Raw genomic sequence first — 22,022 nt, forward strand, 5'->3', positions numbered from 1 at the left:
AAAACCCAAGAAGTAAGAGTTTTCGATGACTCCAGAATGGTTCTCACAGGTGGATATGTAATGTATCAGCCCGAGGCGACAGAGATGCTGCAGAGGCTGAGAAGAAAGGCGCTTAGATCAGAAGACCTATGATGCTTGAATCAGGGGGGGGGACACATTGAGGAGGGACATGGGGGCACAGCAGAGGGTACGGGGGGACAACATGGGGGGACAACCGAGGGGGAGGGGACATGGAGCAACACCAGAGCAGGACATTGCGGGGCAGCACAATAGGCACGGGGGGGGGAGGGGGGGGGGGTGTGTGACACCAAGTAACATTGGGGGGGCACGGAGGAGGGGACACCACGGGGCACTGGGCAGATGCAGGTTCTGGCGCTGGAGTATAGAGGTTGGGCAGTCAGTTTATGTAGTGAAGCACTTGCTTTATTTAATGCAACATTTAAATTTCAGTAGGCTTTTTTTTTCAGAAGCCTACAGAAATTGAAGTTTTGAGACCTTCCAGGCCTCAAACTGTATTGTTCGAGCCTGAGCAGCAGTTTCCCAAGCTTGCAGGAGCCTCCTGGCAAGGTTTGCAAGGACCGTTGTGAACTGCCCCAAACCCTGGTCCTTTCCTCTGGAGTGGCGCTGGCCCGGGGCCAGGTGCTGCCTTGCTGCTAAGAGGATGCTTTACAAGGGGTTTTACTTGCTGGTAGTCGGGGCTTAGAGGTAGGAGAGGGGGCTGGATTTTAACTTGTTGTTTTCTTTTGCTATTGGACTTTAAAGCGCTTAAGTATTTCTGAGTGTAAAGAGAAAAGGATCTTGTTGAAGAAGGTCTGTTTCTTGTGTGCGGACAGGGAGCACATGGATGTCCCGAGCACAGGGAAATCCCGTCCCCCAGGCAAATTGCGGTGATTTGCCAGGGCTTGTCCCAGCCTGCCTGCAGCCTGCAGCCTTGTCTCTGCCACACCCCTCGGCTGGCCCCTTCCCTTTCCTATGCTAATAGCGACCTTCCGCAGGAAAGGCTGGAAGCGAACAGAGAAAAGCCTCGGCGCTGCGCTGGTGGCTGACTTGGTTTGTTCACTGGCTTTGTAAGCCATCGGGGCTACTGCCGACTGACCTGGCGCAGCCTTGCTGAAATCCCCCTGGATGAGGAAGATGAGGATACACAGCCTGGATAACCCACCCAGAAGAGAATGGCCTGGCCTTTGCAGTGAGGAAGAATATTCCTGCTGAGCTTCTCTCTCCCCTAAGGATATTTACCTGGCACAAACTCCAAGGGAGACCCTTCCTCTGTGCTCATCTGTGGCAGAGTTCCTTGCAGAGCCCTTGGGCTGCACACTGCCAGCCAAGGGCACCTCCACCGCGTGTGAGGTAGGTGACTGGGTGTGGGGGGGGCTGCTGTTTGACCTGTGCTTCCCATGAGTTTTTTGGAAATGTCTGCAGGGTGCTGCAGGTCTGACCTTTCAGCTTGTAGAGCTCTTCTCCACTGCTGCAGTAACCGGAGGTGGGGCAGGGATTCAAGGAGTTCAGAAGTTTTTCTGTCTAGTAGCGACACCAGGTTTGCTTTCCTTTCCATACATTAGTGGACAGACAGCTGGAGCAACTGGCTGCTGCTGCTCACTGCTCGTCTGAAAAAGGGTTTGGCTTTTAAAATGAACACCCTTCAGTTCTCCCCTCAAACAGGTCATGTCAGCTGATACATGTGTCTCAATCACCAGCAGACAAAGGAGCTCCCTTGTTGTAAGCTGAGGCACGGGGCGTGTGCCTGAAGCTCCCTTTTTGCTGCTTGGGGGTGAAGGGAGTGCTGCAGTAATTTCCAGTGCTCTGGAAAGAATATCATTCAGAAAATTAAACTTTTTAGGATGAGGTAAATAGCTCTTGAGCACATTCTGTGCAGGTGAACTTGCAGTGTTTTGTAGAAGTCTTGTTTAAAGGCTCGTAAGAGGGTTTTACTTGTCTTGTGCTGTACTGAGCAGGGGTGATTTTTGCCTGGTTTTAGGGGCTCTAGTCCAGGCCTGAATGGCAGCTCATTGTAGCAGTGTCCTTCCATGTGTGGACAGTGAGAGGAGCCAACTGCCCTGAGAGGAAGCAATGCAGGATAGTTTCAAGTTACATAGTACTTCCACCGAGTGGGTGATACCTGACAAGTCTGAATGAGGTTAGTAAATAAATAGTCTGTGTTTTCAGTTTAGACCATCTGCAGTTGTCTTGCATCATCTCCTGCATGGCAACATAGGTGTACTTTCTTGTGTTCTGTTCCCCTAGCCTGGCCCTGGAAATAGCTTATTTGAGGTATGGTTTTCAAAAATTCTTCAGTTTTAAGGAATTGTTTCAATTGCACTTTCTGCCCTATGATTGGGTGATGGTAACCAACCATCACTGCAGATTTCAGGTCCTGGAACTAAACTTACCATCTGAGCTCTGTGCTCAGCAGAGGTTTGAGCAGAGTGTGAGGTTTGTTATGTATCTGGCCCCAGAGACTGGAACAGGGAGATGAGAGGAAGCTCTGGAGTGTTGCCTGTCTCTGTGCTGGTGTGGATGACCTCAAAAGTGTTCTGCTTCTGGATCCCAAGTAGTGCAGTTTATAATATAGGGATGCTTTCCTAGGCTTGAGCACATTCTCGAAGATCTGTGTCCAGCTGTTGCTGTAAGCTTTGTCTGTTAAGAAACTCTGAAAGTAGAAAACCTCCCTCTTGGGCAAAACACCTTTTGGTAGAATACAGCAGGACTGTTAGGTTTTGGCCTGGCATTCAATCTGATAGAAACTAAATAAAATTACCATCTACTGCTATGAAAATCTTGATTTTATTTGAACTTGTATCTTGGTTTAGGTTTCATTTGGTCACTTGAGACAAAGGAAGTTTACCTTTGCATCATTAATAGGCACCAAAATGTTTGAATGGATCTGAGTAGCGTAGGCTTCCTCATTCATTTTTCTCAGGCTGTTGGATCTGCCTTTTCAACTGGCCAGTGTCTGTTCCCTGTTGTATGAAAGGCTTGCCTTTACTTGGGCTGCTTAGTGTAACTTCAGCTCCAAGCACTTCTTCCTGCTGCTCAAATGGCATCAGCTGCTGAGCCCTCGATTAATGGGAATGTGGGGGCCTCACAAACAGTTCAAGGCTGTGGAAATGCCTAGGAGACTAACACACACTAACTCAGTAGTAAAGATCTGAGGCTTGAGGGTAAGACCTGTCTATTGCTAACATGGCTTCATCAGTCAGCGTGAAGGGGCATAAACTCGGATTTGTTTCTGTTTGCAAGTCTCTACATGTCCTCTGTGAAGTCTGGTGTCTTGGCAAGCCTGATAAATTGAGATTCATGGACCAAGGAGCAGCAATAACAAAAGGCTTGAAAGGAGAATAAAAGGAACATCTTAGAAACGGTGAAGTTCTTTTCCTGATGTGTCTGTTATACAATTAACTATGTGATGGCTTTAGTGAAGATGTTGCCCATAACACATTGCTTGCTGCAAGGGAGGGCTGCCCCAGTTTCTTTTTGGCTAATTCTTATCTGTTAGTTCCATGGATATTTTCTGTATGCACTGAAGAAGTAGCAATGTGCTTTGTAACATAAACACTTTAAGGCATGATTTTTGCACATCACTGTGCTTTCTGAGTTGCCTGTTGGATTTAGAAGTTTGTTAGAAGATGTGAAAACATTATCTCTAGAGCAAGGGTAAGGTATGATTAGTGTTCCTGGCTGCTTATTGCTGCTTCTCGTGGTGTTGCAGAGATTTGGCATCTGGAGGTTTAGCCACCTCATGCTACTCTAATCAGATTGTTGGGAATTTGGGCCTCTTCCCTTTTAGATTACTGTAGGGGGAGTCGCTAATAGAGCAGAGGAAGGTAAGCAGTAATTGAATGTGTAAATTTTAGAGCAGAATCTCATCTAGAGCCTGACTTCCAGTGGTAGAGCTTGGTTATGTTTGGGGAGCATGCTGCCTTCTAAACTCACTTTTGAAGGATTGAAGAAAACAGGGTTTTTGCAGGGGTAGCACAGTGCTCTGTCATGGGATAGTGAGGATCAGGACTGCTCTGGACATCTTGGTGCTGGCATTACCTTTGTCTCATGTTTGATCTGAGTACCAGCTTGCCTGTCTACTTGTTGGGCACCTTTTTATTCATAGGGACATATGAGGATTTTTCTGTTAAACCTTTACCTGTGTCCTATTTTAGGGGTTGTCACTGAACATGAGGTTAATGTTGGTTTGTGAAATAGTGGAATGATGAGGGACAAGATGTGTGGAGCTGGCGCTGCTTTGGTTTCACAGGTGTTCTTGAAATCCTGGTATCATCAGGATTTAATTTTGTTCTTGGAGTATCAATTCAGCAGTAATACAGTGATTCCTATGTCTGGATAGGTTTTCTTTTCCTCCTGATCTCTGTGGAGAGGCTTACCTTTGGAACAGTGCTGAGCAGAAGTGCAGAGAAACTGGGGTGAGCTTGCCTTGGTTCTTTTTAAGTAATGATGGAATTACCACTCTCTGGCAGCAGAGAAAGCAGGTTGGTAGGGAGTTTCTGTGGTATACATGTGCCCTGAGACACGTGGGGAGTGCTAGCCTGGAGCATGTTATGCAAAAGCAAGTATGACAGTACTCTGGCTGATCATGCATCAGACAGAAAAGTTATGATTTCAGCCTTAACCGGCTGCCAGTGGATCATAGCCAGTACTTGTTCAGTAACAGAGCCAGCTAATGCAGTTTAATAGTATCAAGTGCAGGCTTCTTAGGCTTACATGGAAGCATACTCCCAACTGTGCGAATGAAAACAGGCAGCAACAGGTTAGGTAGCAGTTCTGCAGAAAAAGGAGAGAGACACACACACACACACATACATGTGGTGATTAAAGAGGCAAAAATACTTTGCTTGAAAAAAAGACAAGCATGCAATAAGCAGAAGTAATTTTATTTTACGATTTTCAGGCCATTTCTACAGTCTCTAGAGAAGATGTAGAAATATGTAGGTTGTTTATTGTTCCAAATAATTTATTTGCTCTGCTGCATGCGTAAGAAACTCTTCTGTCTGGTTAGAAGTGGTAAGTGTTGGTCCAGAACCAAGGGTTAGCTCTACTCTAGGGAGTTATCACTGGGATTTTCATATTTTGTAGTAACTTAGCAACTCTTGGCTTTTATGAAAAGCTGACCTGAACTAGCAGCAAGTTTGATTCATATTGCATTGCCTTTGAATAAACTTTTAAGTTGCTTTGGGAACTGAAAATAAATACTCCAATTTCACAAACTTTAAAATGTAATTTGTTATTTTGCAACTTATACTATCACAACATCTATAGTCTTACCTCTATTAACAGTAAAAATGTTGCAATTGAACTGTGTAGTTTTGCTCTGTTTAAAATGGTTAAGGGCAGCTGTTACTTAAAGGTTGCTTCTGTCAGTAGTACAACCAGCTTTGTTCATAGTCTGAGCGCAGCACGTTACCACTCTGATGTAAAAACAGGTCCTTTTGGTCTCAAACTAAATGAGAAAAAATGGCAATGATGGAAGTTGTTACACCTTTTGAAACCCAAAGGCCTACCTTAATTCTTTTGATACTTGCTGATAAGGTTAGGACATATGGACTAATTCCATAAGTATGTGGTTAGAAAAATTACCTGACTGCAGTGGCTGATAAACTGGGCTGAAGCATCTATAATGCTGAAAGGTTACTAAGCTAGCTAGAACAGAGTCATAGGATCATAGAATCATAGAATGGTTTGTGTTGGAAGGGACCTTAAAGATCATCCAGTTCCAACACCCCCGCCATGGGCAGGGACACCTTCCACTAGCCCAGGTTGCCCAAAGCCCCGTCCAGCCTGGCCTTGAACCCTTCCAGGGAGGGGGCAGCCACAGCTTCTCTGGGCAACCTGTGCCATTGTCTCACCACCCTCACAGGGAAGGATTTCTTCCTTAGATCTAATCTAAATCTGCCCTCTTTCAGTTTAAATATGATACCCCTCATCCTATCACTACACTCCCTGACAAAGTCCCTCCCCATCATTCCTGTGTCCCCCTTTAAGTACTGGAAGGCCACTATCAGGTCTCCCCGGAGCCTTCTCCAGGCTGAACCCCCCCAACTCTCTCAGCCTGTCCTCATATGGGAGGTGCTCCAGCTCTCTGATCATCTTTGTGGCCTCCTCTGGACCTGCTCCAGCAGGTCTATGTCCTTCTTATCAAATCAAATGAGTACATGGATTTGATAAGTCCTAAGCAGGCCTGTTGCAAGTTTCTCTTATCTCATGAGTCTGTGGGACCTTGGTTGGTGATTTCACTTGCAGCTTGTGATCATTTTTGTGAAGTTACTTGAAATACTTGCAGCTTGCTTTGCTGGAGAGGGAAAGCAACATGGAGAAGAACAAGGAAGTTCAGTGCAGCAGTAATGTCAGTAGCAGAAGAAAGTTGTGTTAAAATGAGCCCCTACTCAAAGGCAATTCTGCGTGGGGTTTGGTTTTATTTTTGGAAGGATATTTCCTATAACAGATGACAGAAGTTCAGGTTTATTTTGAACAGGTGCTTTGTGTTTTTGTTTCAACTTTAATTGTCCGTTGTTGCATAAAATGAATTTTAAACTCAATTGAGGCCATACTCTCAAAGTGGGAGTTAGAGGAGTCTGGCCTATTGGGCAGCCCCTTGGGTCTGCCTTATGGATAATGAAGCATTAACAGCTTGTGCTGCAGTGTCGCTGTGGAGGTAATGTCCTGTAGGTAGGAGAGGGAGTATGTTTGGCAGTGGAGGAAGGAGAAATATTCATGATAGACTGAAAATTTATTTTGATGGCCATGACTGACAAGGGTCAGTCCCTGACCAAGCTCCTGTGCAAAGCTTCATAAAAATAGCACGTAGTGTTAGTATAAGCCAATTTCTGTCTTTCTAAAAGCATTTGCTATGTATGTCCAGTAAAGTACTGGCTTTTGGGTGTATCTTTTCAAATGTCAAGCAGCGTTCTTTTCAGGATGTAGCAAATCCACTTGCTCTGACAGTTTGTCCTTTCGGGACCAGTTGATTTCATTAACTGTAGATGTTGAGCAGCACCTCTCAAATGCTGTCAGCTCCATTCCCATGAGTGCGCTCCGAAGTTGACAGAGTATCCATGAGGTTTGCCAGCTGGAGACAGGTCCTAAAACTGCCATAATCCCTGGTTTTCTTTTGTTTCTTTGTAGATAACTTGTAAATCTTTCCTGTCCCTGATTTGATTTTTCTGACAAGTATTCAAGCTTCTGGTCTGCTGAAAGATGATGCATATGCAGAGGCAAGACTGGTTTTTTGAGGATGAGTTCAGAACATAACTGTTTTTAAATCTAACTCAGTTTCACTGATTCTGTTTTAAAAGCCATAAAGATGTATTCATTTTCCTGTATTCACACTACTTCTGGTTGTTCTCTACAAATATCCCACCAAAGAAGCACGTTGGGCCAGCATGTATCTGTGAAAAAAGATAGCTTTTTAACCTCGTGTGGGCACAGAAAAGAGGAGGCAGTTTGTGTGCTGGGAGGAGCTGAGCATTGTATCCTCTGCACGTTGGACGAAAGGGACTCTGGCTCCTCAGGCCTGCTGGGGATTAGGGGACACCAGACGCTGCCGTGCTGCCCACCTGCTCAAGTTTTCTGCTGTTTCCTTTAGTATCTGAACAGACTGCTTGAAACACACCTGGTGAACAAGGTGTACAGACATGCAGTTTCAGAATATGCTAGAAAACTGGAAACTCATGAGTGACCTAAATGCATTCTCTGATGCCTTCTAACCTGGGTTCATGTGTTAATGTGTTCTGAATTGAAGCAGCAAGGCTAGTTCTGGTTTAAATCATGCAGTAACAAGCTGATCTTGGTTTTTTCCAAGTGGTCTTCATGTGAAAAGCATGGAGTTCCCCCTAAATCCGGTTAGTATTTCTGGTGTGGAGAAGACTGGCTTTGTTTTCACATGTTACCATTTTGTTTGCCTGGTCTGTTAGATCAGTCTTAATGCTCTTTGTTCAGCAAATGTTCTCACTGAATTTGCAGCTAAATGGGAATGGTAGTATCAGACCTTGTGTGTGTCACTGAAACATGCTGAAAATGATGCCAAGGCAATCCCAAAACTCCCAAGCCATTCACATCAGTAGAAAGATTCTTAATGGCTATAGCGGGCATTGGGTTAGACCTTTACAAACAGGTCTAGGGCCGTTTTTTCAGAGAAGAGTTTGCACTGATTTTTTCTTGTGGACAATTGGAAATTTGTTTATACTTGCAAATCTCACCTAGACTGTGTGCAAATGGAGCTTTCCCACTTTTCCCTTTGGTTTGTAGTTTGTGGGTGATTCTGTGTAAACAGAGGCGATTGTAAAGAACTGAACTGATGACGTGTCATTTTAGCTACTCTTTCACTTGATTTGTATTTCAAGGAATACCTTCTCATCTTCTGAATAATTAGAAACTACATTTAAAAAGTGAAGTGTGAGCAGGAAGACTGAATATAGGAAGTGTGTGGCAGGTGTAACCCTGTCCTTAAGCTGTTCAAAAAACACAGCATAGAAATGTCTCAATGCAGTGTATGGAGTTCTGTAATAATGGATTTCTACATGTTTATAGATAACTAAAAGCTCTGAGCTATCAAATATGATGCTGAGGTTTTAAGATGTCGGTTTCCCTAGTGCTTTCCCTTCAGGTTATTAAGGATCAGATCATATATAAGTGAAGAAACTGCACTAGATCTGTGTGCCAGAGACAACAGAAGAGCAGTTGGGTCAGACATGGGTAGTGCTGGCAGTCTGTCAGGTAGGTGTCAGGGGAGGGAGGGAATGCTAGAACTCAACTGATTACCGAGACACCTAGTATTTTTTTCTTCCTGCTCATGAGGAATTTTTCAAATTGTATTTTGCGATGCTTTCCTCACTACCACCCTTGGTTTTATTTCTTTACAGTTTCCTTAAGCTTTCTAGTAATTCTAGGTTTTCTTCTCCATCCCCCACCCCCTCATCTTATTAACTGATTAACTCAAAGACTGGGCACTAGCCAGTACCTGTTCTGCTGCAGGAAAATTTAATGAACTTGTAATGAGTTGTGGTGTTGGAATGTTCTTTGGTCTGCTGCTAATAGCTGTCTCCATCAAGCTGCACTCAACTCCTGTTTCAGGGGTGTTAGGGGAGAAACATGATGTTTGCTCAGATGTTTTCCCATTCAGAGAAAAGGCATGGCTGCACACATGTATGCTCATACCCTGCTTAGGGGAGAGACGTGATCTTGGAGACATTCTCCTCTTGAGAGGAAACTAATGCCTGCTCATACCCTGCTTGTCGAGTGCAGGAGGGTGAATGGGGCCTTGAGGTAATGGGGAAGGGTATAGTAAGTAGTTAGCCTGAGACAGGAAGGATTAGGGGAAGGGCAGACGAATCATAGAATATCTCAAGTTGGAAGGGACACATAAGGGTCATTGAGTAGAACTCCATGAAGCCTTCAAGAAATAGGACAACAGGTTATGGAACTACTGGAAGAACACAGAAGTTGCGTGTTAGGAACAGGGCTAACAAGACTACTGATCTGCAATAAGTAATAAGGGCAATAAGTTTTCATGTTAAGTCTTCTTACAACAAAGAGCTGAAAGTAGAAGCTAGTTGGCTTCTTGGCCACTTGGTTTGAAAATATATTGGTCATAAAAGTCTTGAATTTCATCTGAAGTAGAGTGCTTTCACTGACATGTTCCTGACCTTTAAGGTGTTGGAGATGTATTAAAAAGTTGATATTCTGCCCATTAAAGGAGTTTTACTGGGGCTTTTTTGAGTCAGTTGTAAATAGGTAATCTAACAGGAGAGCTGTGCTACAATTCAGCAGCAGATGAAGTGCTGCAGAGAATGGCTGATTATGGGAGAGCGGTGGGCAGTGGGTTCATAGAGGCTGAAACTGCAAACTACTGGTTAAAAACAAGATTTGTGGCCACCTCACTGGGAAGCAGGGTTTGGGGCAGAGAGTTGCTTCTGTCAGCACCGAAATGTTTTGCTGCAGCGCAGAAGCTGGTCTCTCTCTGAGGACAGCACTGGGAATGTTACACTTCTCAGACAAGCAGAATCTAGAGTAAAAGTTGGTTATGCAGCTTTGGTGTGTTGAATCTGGAAGACTGTTTCCTCAGATATGTATGTCTTACTAATACAGAGATCATTATAGTAATCAGTATAGGGAAGCTGAGCGTGCTTACAGAGACCCAGCAAACAACTGCAGAGCTTGCATTGCCCAGATAAATTGATCCATGACACCTATTGTCTGATTGGTCTCTAATGGATGTATTTCTTAATGGGGTGTTTTAGTTGAGAATGCTGGTAAGTGGCATTATGGTGTGTCTCATTAGACACAGGTCAGGTTCTAATGCTAATGGTATTTCATGCTTAGAGAAAGCTTGTAGCTTGTCTCAAATATTAAACCCTTTTTCAAAAACACAGTTCTGCAGCTATCTTCATAATACTGCCAAGTACTTTAGAATTTTGGAAGACGTTGTAAACCCTTGTACCTAGCACATTCCTGGTCCGATGTGCAATATAAGCTACAAACTAATGTAAGTCCTGAAAAATGGTTTTTGTTCCATTTTGCAAAGGGTAATGCTGTAAACCAAATAGGGTTGTTCAAGGGTTTTGCCCAAGGTCACAGGTCTGTAAAAACTGGAAGTAGAGATCCCCAGTCCCCTGATGTTCCTGTCTGCAATTGTGCTTGAGCTGCTTGAATAGGTATTATGTGAGGTCCCATTTTAAATACGTGACCCACACTCTCTGGATTGCCCAGGGAGGTTGCAGATGCCCAGTCCCTGGAAACACTCAAGTTCAGGTTGGACGGGGCTCTGAGCAACCTGATCTAGTTGAGGCTGTCCCTGCCTATTTAATTCTGTCAGGGCTTTTTCCTTTCTAACTTGATCCCTGGCTGCTTGGACAGTTTCTCTGTATTCCTCCCAGGCTACCTGTCCTTGCTTCCACCCTCCATAGGCTTCCCTTTTGTGTTTGAGCTTGTCCAGGAGCTCCTTGTACATGAATGCAGGCCTCCTGGCAGACTTACTGACTTCCTCTTTGTTGGGATGCATCACTCCTGAGCTTGGAGGAGGTGATCCTTGAATATTAACCAGCTTTCTTGGGCCCTTCTTCCCTCCAGGGCTTTATCCCATCTTACCCTGCCAAGCAGACCCCTGAAGAGGCCAAAGTCTGCTCTCCTGAAGTCCAGGGTAGTGAGCTTGCTGTGCACCCTCTTCACTTCCCTAAGGATCTTGACCTCCACCGTTTCTTGATCACTGCAGCCAAGGTTGCCCTTGAGAGTATACAGGACTAGTAACCCTCTGAACCTACTGGTCATAGAGGATTAAGTAATGAAGTGGGAAGGTTGAGGGTTAAAGGGGCAGGTGAAGATGTTCTGGAAACAACTTGCTAGAAGTGAGGTGAACTGAACAAGAAAGCAGTTATACTAGCATTCACATGGACCTGTTCACATCCAGGATAATATCCTTTTTCCTTTTCATAGTCCTTTTTCGTATTTCAATGAAAGGTTAATTTGGTTTCAAAAGAGTAGTAAGTATACTGAAGTAAAAACTTTCTAGATGAAGATCTCAATTCACGGTACTTCCTGTCATCATGCTTCATTTTGTCTGAGGGTGAAAGCTTCATTAACGGCAGAAAAGTCTCAACAGGTTTTTTTGCCAGGGTCTTAAGTCTAAAAATGATACTATGAATTTAAATGCTTTTTTGAATTGTTACAGGATACTTATCCCATTTTTTCTCCCCATTTGTGGTTGTTTTCCTAATTCTAACTCTAAAAATGCGAAGCAGAACCAGAATCTGATCTGTAAGCTTTACAGGTAGTAAAACCTTGCCCAACCACTTGTGATGAGCTGTCACCCCTGAAGAGGAAATTGCTCACAAGTCACAACATGTTAACACCTGGGAGTATCCAGAAGTTACAATTTAAATTCCTCATACATAACACGTAGCTGTTTTTATGCAATTACTGTTCTGCATTATAAATAAGGCTTAGGAAAAAATTATAAAATGTACTTATATATTATTTTTGTTATTTGATTCATGCAGTGAAGCTTTCTAACCTGACAGGCCCATTTACCTGTTTATTAGCAGGACAGCTAAACCTGTTTGGATACATTTCTAGGGAGTATTTGCTGCAGCAGAAGCAGCCTTCTAGGGCTTAGAAACTTATTAAGCATTGTGTAGTGCCAGTTTATTGGTGAAGTGGAGGTGAAAATAACAATAGCTGACAGGCTGAGAAGAAATGAGATTGAGTTTTTGCAGGGTCACATAATAAATGGGCAGTGAAAATAATGATCAGTTTTTTAATGTGAGCAGAATGCTTTAACAAGGACCCCAGCTTTCTTGACCCGTAGGAAAGTTTATGAAACAAGTGAATTTACATTCTTCTTATGAGCCCAAACATTAACCCGATCACTGAGTAGGACTCTTGGTGACTAAGTATGTTGGTGCTAATTAGCAGCTGGTTTTGATTTGTGTGACTGGCAGAACAGTGCAGTGCAGTTGCTTTACTTGCTTGCTTGGGGGTAGTCTTTTGATTTGCAAGAAAACAAAGTCTAAACACATACCTCCTTTATGAACATCAGTTAGGAGACCTGGTAGTAACCTGCTAATATGGGTAATTACATCCTGCTTTCTCATCTCATTCTGTCTGTCTTTAAGCTAGTATTTTACAGGCAGATTAATCTGAGTTATATTTCCTGTAAAGAACCTTCAGTGAGTTTCAGTGACAATGTACAGTAATGACAGACAGAGGGTTAAGTTATTGAGGAGACATTGCCAAGGTAGCCAATGAGCTTTCCCCTTGGTTTTTAGGAGTAGTACTTTTTGCTTAGTACTGCATCAAGGATACAGTAAAAATACTTTCTACACAGTATCTTCTGAATTATACCTTGCTATTAAATTTCAGTGGAATGAGTAAAACCTACCACAATGAAGAGCAGCTTTCTCTCATTGCAGATGACTGAAGTGAACTGTAAGTGATGGCTGGGCAACTGGAGTCCTAGGCAGAGGTTTTTAAAAAATATTTATGTACACCCAGAAGCATTGCATGCACCTAGGGAGAGAGGAGTTCTTGGGGAAGAGGAGGTAAAAGTTGACCAGGACAGGATGCTTCTAAAAACGAGATGTGATTCCAGCATAGCTGAGCTGTGCTCTGCTTCGGGAATTGTCATTCCCACTGTTTGAGGGGAAGACAGAATAGCAAGTGAAAATAGAAGGTGATTCAGTGCTTCTTCCTGACTTCCCTTTGGCATCTCATGTGATGTAAATTGCATAAGAAACAAATTTTATTCCTAGAACTTGAAGCACTAAAAGGTGGTGGACATGAATAGGAAAAAAAAAAATTGGTTTTGCTTCTCTACTTTCAGATATGAGAAGAAAGCAGTGAGGGCTTAATACTCTAAGCTGATCATTCTGCAGACGTGCCCTTTAAGTAATGAAACTGTAATTTTGCTTTTCTTTGGTTTTGGTTTTTGTTGGTTGGTTTGTTTGTTTATTTGTTGGGGTTTTTTTTATACCTGTGAAAGCTGACAGCTAGAATGGGAGAAGTCCTGAAAGTATTTGAAATGGTCTGCTGTCAGGGATGGCAGCAAGGCAAGAGAAGGCTCTGCTTCACTAATCTCTGCTGCCTTTCAGCAGATTCTGATATCACACTGACTTGCTAAGGTGACATTTTCACTGTGTATCAGAAACAGATACCTGTCAACGGGAGAAACTGCCAGTGCCCTGTTACTTCTGAGAGTGCATCTGTGTCATGGCATAGTGCTTTCTTAACACTGCAGTGAGTAACATTGGACTTGAAATGTATAATTTAGCTTAGATTATTTGAAATGTGTTGAGAAATAGTTTGTGATCAGACTTTCTGAACAACTTGCAAGAAATTAAATGCTATCCTGATAAAAAAATGGAAGACTGAAAAACAACTCACACAATGCATGTTCAGCTGTGTTTCTTCTGAGATAGGATTCAAAGCTCCTTGAGATCAGGCAGTGTCTTGTCATTGACTTCAAATGACATTTATTTTAGATGCTTCATTGTGATTTTTTTTTTTTAATGTACCATTTAAGATTGGTGCATGAAATTATATTTTTTGGAACATCTGAATTAATAGTACCTTGCAGTGCTCATGTGCCCCTCCAGTAAACATTATCTTTGCTGGTCGCAAGTCACTGCCAGTCCCTATTGTTTATTGTACAAATATAAAGGAAAGAAGTAGGCCAAGTCTTAGTTGAGTAAAATCTTGAAGCATGTGTTTCTTAAGATCCTTTGTATTTCTGTATTTGGTTAAGCTAGACTTGAGCATGTGCAGTTCAGCATGTTTTGCTGAACTGAGGTAAAATTAATTCCCTGACAACTGAATGATTTCTTCATGTTAAGAGCAATCTCTATTTTTGTATTTTAGTTAAACTTTCTAGGATAGAACTCTGAATTGGTTGTATTGTGGACTTGCTGTGGGGTATCTTCCCACAATTGAACATTCCTGCTCTTAGCTGATAACGTATTTGACAAAGAGGTATTGATAGCTCACAGCAGCTTTGATAGACTACAGCAAACTTACACGTACCGGTGCTGACCCCTCAGGAGTTGGCTAAAGCAATGTGACCTTATTGGTGCATTTGAAATCTTTTCCTTTAAGCTTCGTAAATGTTTATGGCTGTTTGAATTTAATTGTGATTCCAGCTGTTCTGCTGATCACATAATACTGAGGATGTGTGCTTGCTCTGGCAGGCAGCGGTCTCTTAGCCCATGGCATGTGTTCATGTCAAATAGAGACTGTTTTGATAATGCTGACACAGGGGTTTTTCTTTCAGGAGCAAGAGGTAGATAGAATGGCTTATCACAGTGGGACCCTGCAAACTTACACTGCCTCGTCAGTTCAGTGATACTCTTCTGGTATAAAGGTATACCCCAAAAATTCTAGTAATGGGTAGATAGTTGCTTTACCTTCTGTTATGTCATTGAAACTTTGACAGGCAGTGGTGTGCAGGAGTTCTGATTTCTAAGAGTACATTTCTAAAGAACACTGTTGTAAGATGGGTCCTGTGGCATGTGAAGTTAATTGTATTAGTTGGGATGTAGGGGCTATGTTCTGTATAGTGTGGTGAAACCACCCCATCAGGTTTTATGATGACCTGTTGATAGGGTGGTCATTCCCAGAAGAGATGACCTTCTCAAAACATCTTTCCCCCTTACTGCATTCTCTTCTCCCCATTTCTTCAGCCAACACTGAACAGAGCTTTAATGAGGACTGGACTCCAGTATCAGCCTTAACTCAGTTGCAGCATTGCTGTGAGTGTTAATTATCCAAGCAGTCAGTACGGGTCTCAGTCTGGAACCACTACCCATTGTATCCAGTCTTTTGGCACAGTGGTCATCTGAAGTCTCTCGTGTTTCGTGTCCAGCTGGTCATTCTGCAGTGCCAGCTGGCTGAACCACAAGACCAATTACAAACAATACATACCTTTATTTCTTAAAAAATACTGAAATATAAGATATAGAAGTATTTATAGACTGCTTGAATTTTTTTGAGCAGTAACTGGACTGGAGTGAATTTGAAGTGCGAAGTGATATAGCTAGTAATTAAAATGTCAGAGTTACAGACATGGTGAATCTCTTATGAGATTGCTGGAGCATAAATCAGTTTATCAGTATAAAACAACCTGTTTTGTCCTGGTTATGGCCCCATTACTCTGGTATCTGAGTGGCTCACATTCTTGACATGCATCTTTAAAACATACTGGTGAAGTAAGAAAATACTATCATCCATTTATTTTTGAACTGAGAAATGGGAGAAGATGACCAAGCCAAGATCAGAGAGGAAGTTTGTACAGGTTAAGGTCCTGGGACACAAAAGGTCTTGGATTGTTTTGCTGCATGAATTTAGTTATGTTAGCGAGCTTTCAATTGGTAATGTTCAGGTGCTGGTGATATCTTAATTTCAGATCACCTTTGTAGTATGTTGTGTTTGTGTGTGAGTTGAAGCTGTTATGACATCATGAGTCATGGGGCCTGAGGCAGTAGAAACAAAAGCCTGAGCTGAACGAAGTGAATCCTAAGAGTGAGTGTTTAGTTGTTGGTTAGTCAGGAGATCACTAGAAGTAAGAAGAATATATCAGTTACTCTGAATTTAAATCTAACATTAGAGATGGAGTTAGAAAACCAGTATGAGATACTTCAAGTGTGGGGTTTTGATCTAATGGGAGTAGAAGTAGTTCTTTGAGTAGACTCAAAGAAGTCTAAAACTGTATATATTAACATTGCTTATTATATATACAACACAAAGGCTGTGAATGCACCCCTTGGAGACAGTTACATGGAATGAAGAGTAACTTTCTAGGTGGCATATGAGATAAATTGAAACAGCTTCCTCAAGGGCTTTAAACAGAAGACAAGTATTAGCTGATAAGTAGCATATAAATTCCAGTTTGATAATTAGCATATAAATTTCATCTTGAGAATTGGAATGAATGGTTTTTCAAAAGGCTGAGAGGCAAAAGCAAATGACAATGGCTACTACCATCTGATTTAGTCAGACTCCCTCCCTCCCACAGCCACATCTAGGCCATACATCAGGCAACGCTTCCATAGAACAAGAAGACTTCTGCCTTGGGTTATGGCAGGAAGGGGCAGATTCATCCTGGATTTACTCTGAATGAACTTCATAGCATCCCATGGCAGACTGAAGAGGGTGATGGCAGAGGGACCCTGCTCATAGGGTCATTCCAGGTGCAGCTGCATTCATGCTGGCATACCAAGAAGAAGGGACTAAGCCGGGAGGTTCATGGCCTGTTGTGCAGACTGGCAACCACTGACAGGTTTGTTTAGCACATGTGTCGGCGGGGAGCTGTTGTCCAGTCTCACTTGGATTTTTTTTTTTTTCAACCATGATAATTAGAAACTTGCCTTGAATTTCTGCTGAAAAGCATCAACTTAATTCTGTACTGCCTAGGGTGTCTATTTTATATTGCAAGACTGAAGAAATAATTGAGTTGTCACTAGCGCAGTGTGTTCCAGTGCACAGGAGGGAACTTGTGGTGTAAATACTGTGGTGGTGTTTGGAGAAATGTAAGGTAGGAAAAATTGGGCCCAGAAAATGTCCCTGAAGTTCCTGTAGGCTGGTCATCTTCAGAAATACATGAAAGAACTTTTAACAGTGTTATGGTTACAGAGGAATGTCCAAGAGTCTAGTGAATGAGTGTGGATCTTGTTGTGAAGGAAAGCCCACTCGCATGCCATCATAGCACATGGAAAAAAGGCTTACAATATGCTATTCAGAATAGGAAGTAAGTCCCATAATCTGCCATGTGGCTTATGATGGTGATAATACTTGGCTTATCAGCAGGTAGGTGGCATTGCTAAGAACATGAAGGCCACCCTTTCTAAAGAAAAGATTAAACAAGGTCTCCAAATTAACTGTACAAAAAAGTACCTATGTCTAAACACAGTTCTGTGTTAAAAGGCAAGGTGTGTTATATCATATATTGTTTAAGCCGCCAAGAGTTGCTTCGAAGTAGAGGAACAACCAAATGAAGGTGTTAAAATTGTCTGATCAGAGTAATTAAGGGAAGAAGCAGATATCAAAGAAGATGTAAAGGGAAAGAAACAGGAAGAGCAACCAGAATGAGAAAGTTCAAAATTTTCATCTCAGAATGAAGATGAAAGGAGTTCCACAGTAGTCCTGTATCAGGAAATTTTGTGTTAGTGCAGAGCAGGGGGAAATACTTTAAAAGGGAATATGCTGCCAAGGCAGGTGGATCAACTGGCTGCAGAAACAGGGGCCTTCTCAGGTATCAAGCCATGCATTGGTCCTTTCTCCCTCCCACAGGGGACAAAAGAACAACTTCCAAAGGGCACAAGTAACCACGGGATTTCTCAGGGGCTTGAAAGAAAAAGAGTTTGTGAGGTGTGTGCATCCTGAGGCTGAAGAATCGCAGGGCATCACTCAGTGAGTGGACACTCCTCAGCGCACCCTTAGCAGGTCCAGGTGGTGGCTGTCAGGGCTTTGTTTCCAGCCCATGCTCTCTCTCGGGAAACAGCCCTGGACTGAAAAGCAGCCAGGTGAAGAGGTGAGTGGGATGAAACTATTTTATGTATAGACATGCAAAATGAATGGCTTCTGTAGTCATGTACTGGACAGAAAATTCAGTGATACGTCCTGAATACACTGTTTAGAAGTTCTCTCAGAAAATCCTTCATCTCTTCAATAAACCTCTTTTCTATGCCCAGATACACAGAGGAAAAAGATGGACAGACTTCCTCAATTTGAGCAGAGGATGATTTTCAAGTCCAGGAGTGGCCATGGAGATTGGAAAAGGCAGTTTAGTGTGAGAATGAGGAAGAAGGCGGGGAAGGTGAATGTGGGAAAAGCGAGAACTTTTAGGAAGTTTAAGACATTTATTTCATTTTTTGGACCAAAAGAGTAAGTTTTAGTGCATGTGTGTTTGTGGATTATGCGCGTTATATTTGCTATATAGTATCCCCCTGGGAGGGGGGAAGGAGACAAATGCATGGCCTTTCCTACCTGCTGTGGAGCACCTGTCGTGTCCCTTTTGACACAGGTTATTTATATAGTAGGGACAAGGGTGTGATCAGATTCACTGGAGCTGCTGGCCATTGACTTGTGTGGACTCTTAAGATATTTAAGAGGTTTGCCTTCCCTGACAAGCGCCTGTTGTGTTGCTTATACCCGTGTTAAGTCTGGATTGCTTTTGTGTTGATGAGCCTTGCAGTGTGGTTCGTCTTAGTGCTGTGTGGTTTGATAAATGTGACCCAGAGGATTGTCTGCTGTCTGTGCTGAGCTGTTACAATCAGCATCGTGATACTCAGCAGCTGAGCCTGTGGCTGGGGGCTACACCACATGGCATCTGAATGCTGCACTTAATTCAACTCCTGTTGGCTTGAATTTCCAAAGTTGGCAGGAGGGAAGATGTTTTCTATCCCTGTTTTCCCCTGGTGTGTCCTATCTAGCAGAAAGCTCGAGGAGTGAATGATGAAGCTGAGCTCTCAGTAACTGGTCCTGGCACAGCTGTAAGTTCCTTTTTTTTTTTCTCCTTTCTTTGCATTTATGTGCTAGGGACATCTTACCAATTTTTACTTCCAGAAAGCTGCTTTTTACCTTATTTTTACGATAATTACCATTACTTCTCTGAATGGGACTTTTGATCCTCAGCTTTAATAACCCAAAGCTAATTTCTGCTACTGATGATGAATAGTGATAGAAGGAGTTTTAACTTCATTACAGACAATACTTTGTTTTGGTCCTTGTTATCAGTCAAGACAGGAACTGTAATCTGTATCCTGGCATGTAGCCCTGAAGCTAATAGATATCTTCTTAATATGTAAAATATTTTGGGACTTGGTACAGGTTTTTTTTCTAAAAGTGATTGTGATGGCACTCACAATTTATGATAAAAATTGTCAGGCTTTAATGCTGAGACAAAATGTGAACATAATAATCGGATTTTTCTAAAAACTGTCCACCTTGGGTGTTAAATCTCTTGGCTTTTAGTGATAACAGTCCTGCAGGATAGTGCAATTCATAATTCTGAGCTGTCATTTTGGGCTTCTGCTTCCTGTGGACTCCAAAAGGGTTGATTAAAATTCTTTTTTTTTTTTTAAAGATTTCCCTGAGAAAAATGGGGAGCATGCTTAGTTTAAGTAAAATGTTCAATGCTCAAGCAAAAATCTGATGCAAGCGAAGTTCTGGGTGTGTGCTGCAGACGTTTATCTTCTGCCATAAGTCCATAATTATAATTTAATTCAGCCTTGCATGTTTTGAAAATAAAGAGTAAAACCTTTTGTTTCTTGTTGTAGCAGTGTCACAGATGAAAGTATTGACAGGGTAATGGTTTAGTGAAAAATCTAGGTTTATTAATAGCTAACAGCAATTTATTATTACAAAATCATTCAGAAATACTGAAAGAAAGAAAAGCAACTTATTCACAGATTCTAAAATGACAAGATTCACACTAACTTACTTAATGGTACCTTAATATTTTTATATATATATGCGCATACACAAAGGGGACAAACACAGGGCAACAGAGGTGTTTGGATTCAGTAGAATAAACACACAAGAGTTTCAATTGCAAAAGGAATTTTATGCTGTCTCAGGGAAACAATGTTGACAAAGACTGAATATTAAAGAACTCGAGCTACTTGTGGTGGGGCAATTCTTACCCCCCCGCCCCTCCTTGTTGTGCTGCTGGGTGCTCCGTGTGATTCCACCCACAGCCCCGAGCTCCACCCCAGTCTGTGGAGATAAGGACTGATAACGGTAAGGAGCCGGCTCTGCCCTCCCTTGTTCCAGCCTTATCTCTGTGCTCGGAATTGATGCCTTTCTGTAGCACTGAAAATAAAAATGTCCGCCCCCCTGTTCCAGCCCCGCACAAAGCCACCAGTGCTGTGATTGCTCCTGTGGCACTTTGCTGGAGGCACCAATGGCATGTAGCACTGTGGGGAGAGGTGACTGCACTCTGCGACAGGCCGGAGGAGCGGAGGGAGCTGTAACCCAGCGGGGACAGGGCTGGTGTTCAGAAGCTGTCTGGGCACAGTCCTGGGCAGGAGCTCGAGGGAGCCCTTCTTGAGCAGGGGGTTGGCCAAGATGATTTCCTGAGGTCCCTTCCAACCTCGACCATTCTGTGTTTCTGTGGCGTGCCAGAATCTCCCATGTGTACGGGGGCCTCTGAAAACAGAGGAGAGGGAGAGTTCAGGGAGCATTTCAGGAGAAAGTACCAGCTTCTCAGGATTTCTCTTGCAGACCAGGAATGCCTGTGCTGCGAAGTGACAGTGATGTGGCCGTGCAGCCCTCGCACCAGCTCATCCAAGCAGGCCGTCCGTGGCTCCATTCTTTGGTGCGAGCTGTTCCCAGGACTGCGCAGGCTCGGAGAAGTTCTGAAGCACCAACTGCTCGGGCATCTGCCATGGGGCACAGGTAGGACCAGGCTGGCGTTGAGCTCAGCCTCATAGGAAGGCTTTGCAGTTAAGAATGCACAACAAGAGTGAGACCCTTTGCACTCAGATCTGTGGGGTGGTTCCTGTTGCACTGTGGTGTCTCCCGAGCCCCAAGGACTCTGTAACACAATGGAACTGCAGCGATTTGGTGGTTTCTGTTACCACCTCCTTTTGCATTCCAGCGCATAGAGTACATGACCTGCTTTACTTTGTGCATCAAAGTTTAAACAGTAATAGTGTGTGGTACATCTTCACTGATCAGCGGGACTGATGTTTGAGAGAGAGTCTGGCTCCTGTGATGACAGCAGAGAACCTGCTGTGCTGAGGTTCCCTGAGGTGATTCCCCTGTGAGATCCGTACGGGAGCAGGATGCCGTGTGTGTTGTATGTGTGTGTGTCTGTATCTGTGTGTGTATTTGCAGGCTCTAGCTGTGGACAGCCCTTAATGCTACCAAGATTTTTCTGGTAGGAAGATGTTATGTTCACTGAAATCAACAGGAAAATGTTCTTGAACATCACTGAGATTTTAAAATTAACACTCGCAGCTTAAGATCTTATGCAGGTTTTCTAAGTTCTGTGGCATCAGTGAACAGGAAAAGGCTTCTTAGCTGTGTGTTTAGATGCCCACGGAGAGGTGAATGAGGAGATGAAATTAGCAAATATCCTTTTAGTCTTCATTAATTGTTATCCTGATTCTTCATGTTGTGTACAAGCTGATCCTGGTTTTAAGATGTGGCAGAGATAATGTAGCCCCTGTGGTACCATGAGGCACAGTTTTCTTAGTTGTAAAATTTGTGCATGGAGGAAAAAACCATGGCACAGCTAGCACCCAGGGCACAAATGGGGCCAACCCAGTGTGGCGCACGGCACTGCCTGCAGGGCATGGCTGGCTTGCTGCCTTTTGGGGAGTTGAAGGATGGCACTGACTTTTTTCCCAGTGTGCTTTTTCTTCAGCTACTTCAAGTGCAGTAATGATTATGTAGCATGTTTTTAATGCCCTTGTGGAGAAAAGCAGACATAATTGCATGGCCCAAAAGAGCTTAGCATGTACCTACTGATGAGTAATAATATCTCTTGGCTCAGAACTGATTTTTTGGGGGGGGCATTGTCAAGAGGA

The 22,022-nt window shown here is 43.1% G+C and overlaps 1 protein-coding gene across 1 annotated transcript in view; it reads left to right on the forward strand.

The window, feature by feature from the left end:
• The first annotated feature begins 18,922 nt into the window (after nucleotides 1–18,922).
• The window catches only part of LOC141927790 (ras-GEF domain-containing family member 1B-like), a 106,540-nt gene continuing 103,440 nt past the window's right edge, over nucleotides 18,923–22,022 (forward strand). The window contains 2 exon segments of the mRNA XM_074835052.1: nucleotides 18,923–18,980; nucleotides 20,713–20,886. The gene's annotated coding sequence lies outside the window, so the exon portion shown is untranslated.

Source organism: Strix aluco, chromosome 10, assembly GCF_031877795.1.
Source record: "Strix aluco isolate bStrAlu1 chromosome 10, bStrAlu1.hap1, whole genome shotgun sequence".
Classification (NCBI taxonomy): domain Eukaryota; kingdom Metazoa; phylum Chordata; class Aves; order Strigiformes; family Strigidae; genus Strix; species Strix aluco.